This window comes from Neomonachus schauinslandi, chromosome X (genome assembly GCF_002201575.2).
Source record: "Neomonachus schauinslandi chromosome X, ASM220157v2, whole genome shotgun sequence".
In the NCBI taxonomy this organism is placed as follows: domain Eukaryota; kingdom Metazoa; phylum Chordata; class Mammalia; order Carnivora; family Phocidae; genus Neomonachus; species Neomonachus schauinslandi.
In genome coordinates this window covers 74,797,438-74,810,120 of record NC_058419.1, presented here as the reverse complement: position 1 = coordinate 74,810,120, position 12,683 = coordinate 74,797,438, and the positions used below count along the sequence as shown (strand labels likewise).

The 12,683-nt window shown below is 38.7% G+C and overlaps 1 pseudogene; it reads right to left on the bottom strand.

Moving 5' to 3' along the window:
- Positions 1–2,311: 2,311 nt before the first annotated feature.
- LOC110571771 lies at positions 2,312–2,639 on the bottom strand (annotated as a pseudogene).
- Between the last annotated feature and the right edge of the window lie 10,044 nt (positions 2,640–12,683).

The window sequence follows — 12,683 nt, the reverse complement described above, 5'->3', positions numbered from 1 at the left end:
CAAATAAGTTCTTTCTTAGAAAGAACCTCCTTTGTTCCTTACTGATACTAGTCTTCCACATTCTGCCTTAGATTTTATGAGAAGAGGGTCCTGCAGAGATCTATGTCATAGTGTTGAGCACTATTCCAAAATCAATGGATGTTGATGTGATTACATGAAAGATCTTTTTTTATTTTTTTTTACATGAAAAATCTTTATTCTTCTTCTGTGGAAATATGAAGATTGAAATAGTGGCTATATTAAGGAAGGCTGATGTTAGCTTCTCAGACCAGAGATGAATACATTATTCATTGTTGAGATACTCTTCCAGGAGACATTTTGTAGAGTGTGACTCAGAAGAGTGATAGAATAACCCTAATCCTGTGTCCTGATACATTTAGAAGTGTAGGACTTGTTAAATATAATTTCTCTTGGACTCCCTTTTCTTCCACATCATATATAAAAAACATCTTTCTACATACAAGAAGATGGTACAATACATGAAAATTCCCCTGCATTTCCTGTTTGATGAGGAGCTGGTAAGTGACTTTGGAGAAAGATTTCAAGATTCTAATGACCTAATTTGGATGATCTGAAGAACACATTCAATGTTTTACCAAATTTAAATGACCATGATTTTATAGCTTTGAATGGTCCTTCTCCACCATAATATGTCCCAAATCTTAATGAAATGTTTGAACCCCAGATATCTGCAGAAACCACTGGGCAGTACAAGCTATTCCCTTTGTTGTTTCTCAACACTGTGTCCAATTTTACTGAAGATTACACTAAAATTGAGATTTCCACTTGAATTTATTTTTGAATTCCCCCTCAATCCAGCTTCCTGCTGGAAAATAGACAGGGATCCCACTACCTTTGGCTGTCTGATGTATTTCCTTCTGCTGTTACATGCCATAACTTAAAAATGTGGTTTAAATTGTTACTTCCCGGTGCCTAAGCAAGATTTAATATCTAGGAGACAATTAAGACCACACAAAAAGGATGAGGAATACATCAAAGTTGGAGGGAATAAAAAAGGTTTGTTTTTTTTTAAGTTCTAAACAATATTCTAAGACCTTATTAATGTCTAGAACAGGAATTTGTGTTAAACACCAAAAGTGTGGCAGTTTTCTAAATAATTTGCAATTCCATGTAGGTTGATTCTACATACAACAAATGACTTCTATTATTCCAGGGTTTTCTGAAACCTGTTTTTGAAAAGCAGGGATTTTTGCTAGTATTTAAAATATGGGACTGAAGTTTTTCCTAGATTTTCATGTACATTTATTTTACAATTTTATAAATAAATAAACTAAAATTAAATCTAGTTTTATTATTTATAAAATTTGTAACTCCTGTGGAGTTCAATTTTCAACATAAAATATTTTTTCATTCAAGATTTTATTTAAATTCGTTAGTTAACATATAGTGTAATATTAGTTTCAAGGGTAGAATTTAGAGATTCATCACTTGCATATAACACCCAGTGCTCATTATAACAAATGCCCTCCTTAATGCCCATCACCCATTTACTCCATCCCCCACCCCCTCCCACCCAGCAATCCTCTGTTTGTTCCCAATAGTTAAGAGTCTTATGATTTGCCTCCCGCTCTGTTTTTATCTTATTTTTCCTTCCCTTCCCCTATGTTTATCTGTTTTGTTTATTAAATTCCACATATGAGTAAAATCATACAGTATTTGTCATTCTCTGACTACTTTGCTTAGCATAATACACTAATTCCATCCATGTCATTGCAAATGGCAAGATTTCATCTTTTGATGACTGAATAATATTCAATTGTATATATACCACATCTTCTTTATCCACTCACCATTCGATGGACATTTGGGCTCTTTCCACATTTTAGCTATTGTGCATAGTGCTGCTATAAACATTCGGGTTCATATGCCCTTCAAATCACTGTTTGTATCCTTTGGATAAATACCTAACAACGCAATTGCTGGGTCATAGGGTAGTTTTAACTTTTTTTTTTTTGCTTGCATTGAGTTTTAATTGAAAATATTAAAACAATTTAACCATTCATAATGAATTACAAAACTTTGACAGTTAAATTGTACTATCATTTATGAGGCATTTATTCATCATTAGTTTTGTAGACCTGAAAGAAACTTTGCATACTTGTGTTTTCTGTTCTCATCTCAGAGGAAGATTATGAAGAGGAAGTCTAAAATATTTATAAATCAAAAGCCAACTGAGTTAGAAGTGAAATATAAAGGGAACAAAATCTACACAAGAAAAAGGCAGAGGTGGGTTTTAGCTCATGTTTTGAGCTCATCTCACACAAAACAAAAGCAGATGCAATAGTAAAGCTAAATCATGAAAACCCTAATTAGTTATTTTTAGCATGCCTCTTAATTTTTCTTTCCCCTGGTTTCTTGTCTTCTGAGCCTGAGTCTTGAACAGGTAACCACTTGATGGAATGTCAATGATAAATAGGCCATGGAGGAAGTGTCAACAAACATGAAAAAGCAAATCCTGTCATAACTATGTAGATAGTCCACCCCAACTGTTGAGCCACGTACCTGTAGATAAATCAAACTATTGCAGGAAAAAGAATAATTCCCTGAAACATCTGTTCAGCTAGCTTCTGGCCCTTTTAATCCATTTGTGTGGGCATCAAGCTCAGATGATCTAGCATGACTGGCTGAGAAGTCTGACAGTGGCACAAGGGCAGCCAGGACTCAGAGATTGGAGGTGCCAGTTTCTGGTACCAGGTGCAGCTCAGTGGCCTGCTGAGGCTGGGAATGTGATGGCCACAGCCCCGGAAGCAGATGTCTCCCTATTTTTAATTTTTTGAGGAACCTTCATACTGTTTTCTAGAATGACTTCACCAGCTTGCTTTCTCACCAACAGTGCAATAGGGTTCCCCTTTCTCCACATCTTCACTAACATCTGTTGTTTCCTGAGTTGTTAATTTCAGCCATTCTGATGGTGTGAGGTGGTATTTCATTGTGGTTTTGATTTGTATTTCCCCGACGATGAATGACGTTGAGCATCTTTTTGTGTATCTCTTAGACATTTGTATGCCTTCTTTTTTTTTTTTAAAGATTTATTTATTCATTTGAGAGAGCGAGAATGCGAGAGAGTACATGAGAGGGGGGAGGGTCAGAGGGAGAAGCAGACTCCCCGCTGAGCAGGGAGCCTGATGCGGGACTTGATCCCCGGACTCCAGGATCATGACCTGAGCCGAAGGCAGTTGCTTAACCAACTGAGCCACCCAGGCGCCCATTTTGTATGCCTTCTTTTGGGAAATATCTGTTCATGTCTTCTGTCCATTTCTTGGCTGGATTTTTTTTTTTCGGGTGTTAAGTTTGATCACTTCTTTATACATTTTGGATACTAGCCCTTTATCTGATATGTCATTTGCAAATATCTTCTTTCATTCCATTGGTTGTGTGTTAGTTTTCTTGTTTCCTTTACTGTGCAGAAGCTTTTTATCTTGATGAAGATAATAGCTCATTTTTGCTTTTCTTTCCCTTTCCTCTGGAGACCTGTCTAGTAAGAACTTGTGGTGGTCAAGGTCAAAGAGGTTTCTGTCTGTGTTCTCCCCTAGGTTTTTGATGGAATGCTGTCTCACATTTAGGTCTTTCATTCATGTGGAATTTACTTTTGTGTATGGTGTAAGAAAGTGGTCCAGTTAGATTCTTCTGCATGTGAGTATCCGATTTTCCCAACACCATTTGAAGAGACTGTCTTTTTTCCATTGGATATTCTTCCCGGCTTTGTCACGGATTAGTTGACCGCATAGTTGTGGGTACATTTCTGTGTTCTCTATTTTGTTTCATTGATCTGTGTGTCTGTTTTTGTGCCAGTACCATGCTAACCTTGATGATTACAGCTTTGTAATACAGCTTGAAGTCCAGAACTGTGATGCCTCCAGCTTTGGTTTTCTTTTTGAACATTACTTTGGCTCTTCTGGGTCTTTACTGGTTACATACAAATTTTAGCATTCTTTATTCCACCTCTGTGAAAAATGCTGGTGTTATTTTGGTAGAGATTGCATTGAATATGTAGACTCTTTTGGGTAAGTATAGACATTTTATCAATATTTGTTCTTCCAGTCCATGAGCATGGAATGTTTTTCCATTCTCTGTATCTTCCTCAATTTTTTTCATAAGTGTTCTATAGTTTTCAAAGTATGGATCCTTTACCTCTTTGAATAGGTTTATTCCTAGGTATCTTATGGTTTTGGGTGCAATTGTAAATGCGATTGATTCCTTGATTTCTCTTTCTGCTGATTCATTTTTGGTGCATAGATACGCAACAGATTTCTGTGCATTCATTTTATATCCTGTGACTTGGCTGAATTCTTCTATCAGTTCTATCAATTTTTTGGTGGACTCCTTTGGTTTTTCTACATTGAGAATCATGTTGTCCATGAAGAGTAAAAATCTGACTTCTTCCTTGCCTATTTGGATGCAGTTTATTTCTTTTGTTGTCTGATTACTGAGGTAAGGATTTCTAGTACTATGTTGAACAATAGTGGTGAGAGTGGACATCATAGTCATATTCCTGACCTTAGAGGGAAAACTCTCAGTTTTTTCCCATTGAGGATATTAGCTGTGTCTTTTTTTTTTTAATTCCTATAATAATCTTTAATTTTTTTTTCTATTTTTTAAAAATTTTATTATGTTATGTTAGTCACCATACACTACATCATTAGTTTTTGATGTAGTGTTTCATGACTCATTGTTTGCATATAACGCCCAGTGCTCCATGCAATACTTGCCCTCCTTAATACCCATCACTGGGCTAACACATCCCTCCACCCCCCCTCCACTCTAAAACCCTCAGTTTGTTACTTGGAGTCCATAGTCTCCCATGGTTCATCTCACCCCCCCCCCCCCCCCGGTTTCCCTTCCTTCATTTTTCCCTTCCTTCTCCTAATGTCCTCCATGCTATCCCTTATGTTCCACAAATAAGTGAAACCATATGATAATTGACTTTCTCTGCTTGACTTGGTTCACTTAGCATAATCTCCTCCAGTCCCATCCATGTTGATATAAAAGTTAGGTATCCATCCTTTATGATGGCTGAGTAATATTCCATTGTATATATGGATGACACCTTCTTTATCCATTCATCTATTGAAGGGCATCTCAGCTCTTTCCACAGTTTGGCTATTGTGGACATTGTTGCTATGAACATTGGGGTGCATATGGTCCTTCTTTTCACTACATCTGTGTGTTTGGGGTAAATACCCAGGAGTGCAATTGCTGGGTCATAGGGTAGCTCGATTTTTAATTTTTTGAGGAACCTCCACGCTGTTTTCCAAAGTGGCTGTACCAACTTGCATTCCCACCAATAGTGTAAGAGGGTTCCCCTTTCTCCACAACATCTCCAACATTTGTTGTTTCTTGCCTTGTCAATTTTTGCCATTCTAACTGGTGTAAGGTGGTATCTCAATGTGGTTTTGATTTGAATTTCCATGATGGCTAATGATGATGAACATGTTTTCATGTGTCTGTTAGCCGTTTGTATGTCTTCTTTGGAGAAGTGTCTGTTCATGTCTTCTGCTCATATTTTGACGTGATTATTTGTTTTTTGGGTGCTGAGTTTGAGAAGTTCTTTATAGATCTTTGATATCAGCCCTTTGTCTGAAGTGTCATTTGCAAAAATCTTCTCCCATTCCATGGGTTACCGTTTTGTTTTGTTGACTCTTTCCTTTGCTGTGCAGAAGCTTTTTATCTTGATGAAGTCCCAAAAGTTTATTTTCACTTTTGTTTCCCTGGTCTTTGGAGATGTGTCTTGAAAGAAGTTGTTGTGGCCGATGTCAAAGTTGTTACTGCTTATGTTCTCCTCTAGGATTTTGATGGATTCCTGTCTCACATTGAGGTCTTCCATCCATCTTGAGTTTATCTTTGTGTATGGTGTTAGAGAGTGGTCCAGTTTCATTCTTCTGTATATAGCTGTCCAATTTTCCCGAGCACCATTTATTGAAGAGACTTTTTTCCACTGCATATTTTTTCCTACTTTGTCAAAGATTTTGACCATAGAGTTGGTGGCCCATATCTGGGCTCTCTATTCTGTTCTATTGGTCTATGTGTCTGTTTTTGTGCCAGTACCATGCAGTCTTGGTGATCATAGCTTTGCAATATAGCTTGAAATCAGGCAACGTGATGCCCCCAGCTTTGTTTTACTTTTTCAACATTTCCTTGGTGATTCGGGGTCTTTTCTGATTCCATACCAAGTTTAGGATTGTTTGTTCCAGCACTTTGAAAAATGCCATTGGTAGTTTGATCGGGATGGCGTTGAAAGTGCACATTGCTCTGGGCAGCATAGACATTTTAACAATGTTTATTCTTCCGATCCATGAGCATAGAATGTTTTTCCATCTTTTTGTGTCTTCTTCAATTTATTTCATGAGTGTTCTGTAGTTCCTAGAGTATAGATCCTTTACCTCTTTGGTTAGGTTTATTCCAAGGTATCTTATGGTTTTTGGTGCTAATGTAAGTGGAATCCATTCCCTAATTTCTCTTTGTACAGTTACATTGTTAGTGTAAAAGAAAGGAACTGATTTCTGTGCATTAATTTTGTATCTTGCCAGATTACTGAATTGCTGTATGAGTTCTAGTAATTTGGGGTTGGAGTCTTTTGGGTTTTCCACATAAAGTATCATGTCATCTGCGAAGAGAGTTTGACTTCTTCTTTGCCGATTTGAATACCTTTTATTTCTTTTGTTCTCTGATTGTTGTTGCTAGGATTCTAGTAGTATGTTGAACAATAGTGGGGAGAGTGGGCACCCTTGACATGTTACTGATCATAAGGGAAAGGCTCTTAAATTTTCCTCATTGAGAATAATATTCAATGTGGGTTTTTCATAGATGAATTTTATGAAATTGAGGAATATTCACTCCATCCCTATACTCTGAAAAGTTTTAATCAGGAAAGGATGCTGTATTTTGTCAAATGCTTTTTCTGCATCAATTGAGAGGACCATATGGTTCTTCTCCCTCCTCTTATTAATGTGATCTATCACATTGATTGATTTGCGAATGTTGAACCACCCTTGCATCCCAGGGATAAAACCCACTCGGTCGTGGTGGATGATCCTTTTAATGTATTGTTGGATCCTATTAGCTAGGATTTTGTTGAGAATTTTGAATCCATACTCATCAGGGATAGTGGTCTAAAATTCCCCTTTTTGATGGGGTCTTTGCCTGCTTTGGGAATCAAGGTAATGCTGGCCTCATAAAATGAGTCTGGAAGCTTTCCTTCTGTTTCTATTTTTTGAAACAGCTTCAGGAAAATAGGTATTATTTCTTCTTTGAGTGTTTGGTAGAATTCCCCAGGGAGTCCATCAGGCCCTGGACTCTTGTTTTTTGGGAGGTTTTTATCACTGCTTGAATCTCGTTACTGTTTATTGGCTTATTCAGGTTGTCGATTTCTTCCTGTTTCAGTCTTGGCAGCTTATAGGTTTCCAAGAAGGCATCCATTTCTTCCAGGTTGCTTAATTTATTGGCATATAGTTTTTGATAATAATTTCTTTCTTTTTAGGCTTTTATTTATTTATTTGACAGAGAGACAGAGTGCACAGATAGTCAGAGTGGCAGGCAGAGGGAGAAGCAGGCTTTCCACTGAACAGGGAGCCTGATGGGGTCTCAATCTCAGGGCCCTGGGATCATGACCTGAGCTGAAGTCAGATGCTTAACCGACTGAGCCACTCAGGGGCCCCTGTAATTTCTAATAATTGTTTCTATTTCCTTGGTGTTAGTCGTGGTCTCTCCACTTTGGTTCATAATTTTATTAATTTGGGTCCTTTCTCTTTTCTTTTAGATAAGTCTGGCCAGTGGTTTATTGATCTTATTAATTCTTTCAGTGAATCAGCTTCTAGTTTTGTTGATCTGATCTACTGTGTTTCTGGTTTCTAATTTATTGATCTCTGCTCTAATCTTAATTATTTCTCTTCTAATGTGTGGCTTAGGCATCATTTTGTTTTTCTCCAATTCTTTAATGTGTAAAGTTATTGGTGAATTCAGAATTTTTCTTTTTTTTTTTTAGTGATGCATGGATAGCTTTATTTTTCCCCCTTAGGACCACCTTTGCAGTATCCCATAGGATTTGGACCAATATGTTGTTCTCATTGGTTTCCTTGAATTGTTTAAGTTCTTCTTTGATTTCCTGGTTGATCCAAACATTCTTAAACAGAGTGGTCTTTAGCTTCCAAGTGTTTGAATTTCTTCCAAATTTTTTCTTGTGATTGAGTTCCAGTTTTAAAGCATTATGGTCTGAGACAATGCAGGGAACATCTCAAACTTTTGGTATCAGTTAATACCGGCCTTGTGGCCCAGTATGTGGTCTATTCTGGAGAAAGTTCCATGTGTGCTCGAGAAGAATGAATATTCTGTTGTTTTAGGGTGGAATGTTCCCCATATATCTATGAGGTCCATCTGGTCCAGTGTATCATTCAAAGCTCTTGTTTCTTTGTTGATTTTCTGCTTAGATGATCTGTCTATTGCTGAGAGTGGAGTATTGAGGTTTTCTACACTTAACGTATTGTTATCAAGATGACTCTTTATTTTGGTTAACAGTTGGCTTATGTAGTTGGCTGCTCCCAAGTTGGGGGCATAGATATTTACAATTGTTAGATCTTCTTGTTGGATAGACCCTTTAAGAATGATATAGTGTCCTTCTGTGTCTCTAACTACAGTGTTTATCTTAAAATCTAATTTGTCTGATATGAGAATTGCTACCCCAGCTTTCTTCTGTGGTCTGTTGCCATGGAAGATGGATCTCCATCCCTTCACTTTCAGTCTGGATATATCTTTAGGTTCAAAATGAGTCTCTTGTAGATAGCATATGGATGGGTCCTGTCTTTTTATCCAATCTGCAACCCTGTGCCATTTTATGGGAGCATTTAGGCTGTTCACGTTGAGAGTGATTATTGAAATATAAATTTATTGTCTTCATGTTGCCTTATGTTTATAGATTGTCCCTGTAAATTTCTGTTGTATATCACTCTTGGGGTCTTTCTCCTTTTATAGAACCCCCGTTAATATTTATTGCAGGGCCAGCTTATTGGGCACATATTTTTTCAGTTTCTGCCAGTCGTGGAAGCTCTGCATCTCTCCATCCATTCTAAATGACAGCCTTGCCAGATAAAGTATTCTTGGCTGCATGTTCTTCTCATTTAGTACCCTGAATATGTATTGCCAGCCCTTTCTGGCTTGCCAGATCTTTGTGGATAGGTCTGACATTATGTTGATGTTCTTCCCTCTGTTTTTAAGGAATCTCTTCCCCCTAACTGCCTTTAAGATGGTTTCCTTTGTTCTAAGATTTACGAGTTTTACTATTACATGTTGGGGCATTGGCGTGTTTTTCTTGATCTTGGGAGGGGTCCTCTCTGCCTCTAGGACACGAATGTTTGTTTCATTCCCCAGATTAGGGATGTTCTCAGCTATGATTTGCTCAAATATATCTTCTAGTCCTCTCTCTCTCTCCACCCCCTCAGGGATCCCAATAATTCTGACATTGGAATGTTTCATGGCTTCACTTATTTCTCTCATTCTGTTTTCATGGATTTTAATCTGTTTCTCCCAGGCCTCCTCATTTTCCTTCTTTCCTATCAGTTTGTCTTCTAGATCACTAATTCTTTCTTCTCCCTCATTTACCCTAGCTGTTGTGTATCTAGATTAGATTGGATCTCATTGATAGCATTTTTATTTTTTTTATTTTTATTTATTTATTTTTAAAAGATTTTATTTATTTATTTGACAGAGACACAGCGAGAGAGGGAACACAAGCAGGGGGAGTGGGAGAGGGAGAAGCAGGCTTCCTGCAGAGCAAGGACCCCAATGCGGGTCTTGATCCCAGGACCCTGGGATCATGACCTGAGCCGAAGGCAGACGCTTAACGACTGAGCCACCCAGGCACCCCAATAGCATTTTTAAATTTTGCCAGATCAGCTCTTATTTCTGCCCTTCGAGACTCTAGGTTGCCATTTATCAATTTCTCCATTTTAGCTATTTTCTTCATAATTGTTACCCTGAAGTCTATTTCTGACATCTTGTTTATATCTATACCCATTTGTAAATCTGTGCAGAAGTCACAGTCTGAGTCTTTCTTATTTGGGGGTTCCTCCTCTAAGTCATTTTGTTGAGGGGTGGTTGAGGGAATCTACAGAGTTCAAATTATTGACCACAACCCAAGCAAGATGCACCGTGTTATAGAGACCTTAGGGTTGTTGGCCTCTTGTTCTTCCAGCCTGTCTTCTGGAGGAGGCACTGCTGCACTGTTACTCAGACAACCCTGTTTGGGCAGAATTGCCTTGCCCCTTGTGGGGGGTTTGGGCTCAGTGAGAACCATTTTTGGGGGGCTTTTGTTCTCTGGCGGCTTTCCCTGGTGGCTTTCCATGTCTCTTCTGAGAGTCAGAGCAGAAGTGACTGTTTCTAACTCTCCTCCTCAGAACAGAGAGATGGCATTTTGTTTTTCAGTGAGCTCTCCAGGCCATACTGTCTCCGTTTCTGTCTGTGCAGCGTCCTGGATTGTGTGCCCCACAGCAGCATTCCCAGCTCTCACTTTCAAGTCCAGGCACCTATCTGTCCTTTGTGCTTCTAAAACTGCCAGCCCACCCCAAGTTCACATGCATGCCCCCACAGCTCCAGGTTTCAGTCTGGGGGGCTGCCCTAAAGTCCTTTCCCCACTGCTACCAGTTTGCAAGTCTGTGCTAGGTCCCCATCATGTGAGGCTTCAAGCTCTGGTGGTGCAGGATCCCGGAGGCTCTCTCCCCCTTCTGTTTATCTTCTGTTATCTGCCCGGGGAATCACAGCTCCCCGCTTCATACCTCAAAACGAACCACTGGCAATATTCTCAATTTCCATGGAAGCACCAAACCTTCACTTCGAAGTTTGATGCTAGGGAAACTCAGAAAAATCTTCTCTAGCCTTGCTGGTACCAAGCTTGGCAGAGAATGCATAGGGGCCATGGAGCTCTGACTGTGTCCTCCAGTCATCTTGCCTAGTGCTATATTGCAGGTCGCTCCTCCCTGGTTGGCTCAGGCCCCGCCCACCCACCAAGGCCTCCCAGCTTTCTTTTCCGACTGAATGGAAAGTGAAACTCAGTGAGAGGAGGGCTGTGCTGGGGCCTCCGGGTCAGGAGGAGGAGCCACTGTGAGTCTTTTGTATATGGCCTTTATAATGTTCAGGTATGTTCCATCTATCCCTACTTTGTGGAGGGTTCTTATCAAGAAAGGATGCTGTAGGGCGCCTGGGTGGCTCAGTCGTTAAGCATCTGCCTTCGGCTCAGGTCATGATCCCAGAGTCCTGGGATCGAGTCCCACATTGGGCTCCCTGCTCAGCGGGAAGCATGCTTCTCCCTCTCCCATTCCCCCTGCTTGTGTTCCTGCTCTCACTGTCTCTCTCTCTGTCAGATAAATAAATAAAATCTTAAAAAAAAAAAAAAGGATGCTGTGTTTTGTCAAATGCTTTTTCTGTATTTATTGAGAAGATCATATGGTTCCTATCTTTTCTTTTATTAATGTGGCATATCAGCTTGATTGATTTGCAGATGTTGAACCACTCCTGAAGCCCAGGAATAAATGGTCATGGTGAATAATCCTTTTAATGCACTGTTGGATTTGATTTGCTTATGTTTTATTGAGAATTTTTACATCCATGTTATTGGGGATGTTGGTTTATAATTCTCCTTTTTGGTGGGGTCTTTGGTTTTGTGATCAAAGTAATTTCAGCCTCATAAAATGAGTTTTGAGGTTTCCCTTTCAAATATTTTCAGAGGAATAGGTATTAATTCTTCTTTAAATGTTTGGTACAATTCCCCTGGGAATTGATTGGCCCTGAACTCTTGTTTGTTGAAGATGTTTTATTACTGATTCAATTTCTTGGCTGGTTATGGATCTGTTCAGATTTTCTATTTCTTCCTGTTTCAGTTTTGGTAGTCTATATGTATCTAGGAATTTATCCATTTCTTCCAGATTGCCTAATTTCTTGGCATATATTTGCACATAATATTCTCTTATAATTGTTTGTATTTCTGTGGTGTTGGTTATGATCTGTCCTCTTTCATTCATTATTTTTTTTTATTTGGGTCCTTTCATTTTTTTTTTATAAGTCTGACTAAAGGTTTATAAATTTTGTTAATACTTTCAAAGAACCAGTTCCTAGTTTCACTGATCTGTTCTACTGTGGTTTTTGTTGTTGTTGTTGTTGTTGTTGTTGTTTCAATATCATTGGTTTCTACTCTAACCTTTATGATCTTCGCCTGCTGGATTTAGGCTTTTCAGTTGTTCTTTTCCAGCTCCTTTAGGTGTAAGGTTACCTTGTGTGTTTGAGACATTTTGTGCTTCTTTAAGAAAGCATGCATTGCTATATACTTACTTCTTGGGGCTGCCTTTACTATGTCCGAAAGGTTTGGGACTGTTGTGTTTTCATTTTCATCGCTTCCATGTACTTTTAAAAAAAATTCTTCTTTAATTTCCTGGTTAACCCATGCATTCTTTAATAGGATGTTCTTTAACCTTCATGTATTTGTGGTTCTTCCAATTTTTTTCTTGTGGTTGCCTTCAAGTTTCATAGTATTGTGGTCTGAAATTTTGCATGGTTGATCTCAATCTTTTTGTAACAGTTGAAGCCTGATTTGTGACCCAGTATTTGATCCATTCTGGAGAATGTCCCATGTACACTCAGAAAGAATGTGCCTTCTGGTGCTCCTGGGAGGCTCTGTCGGT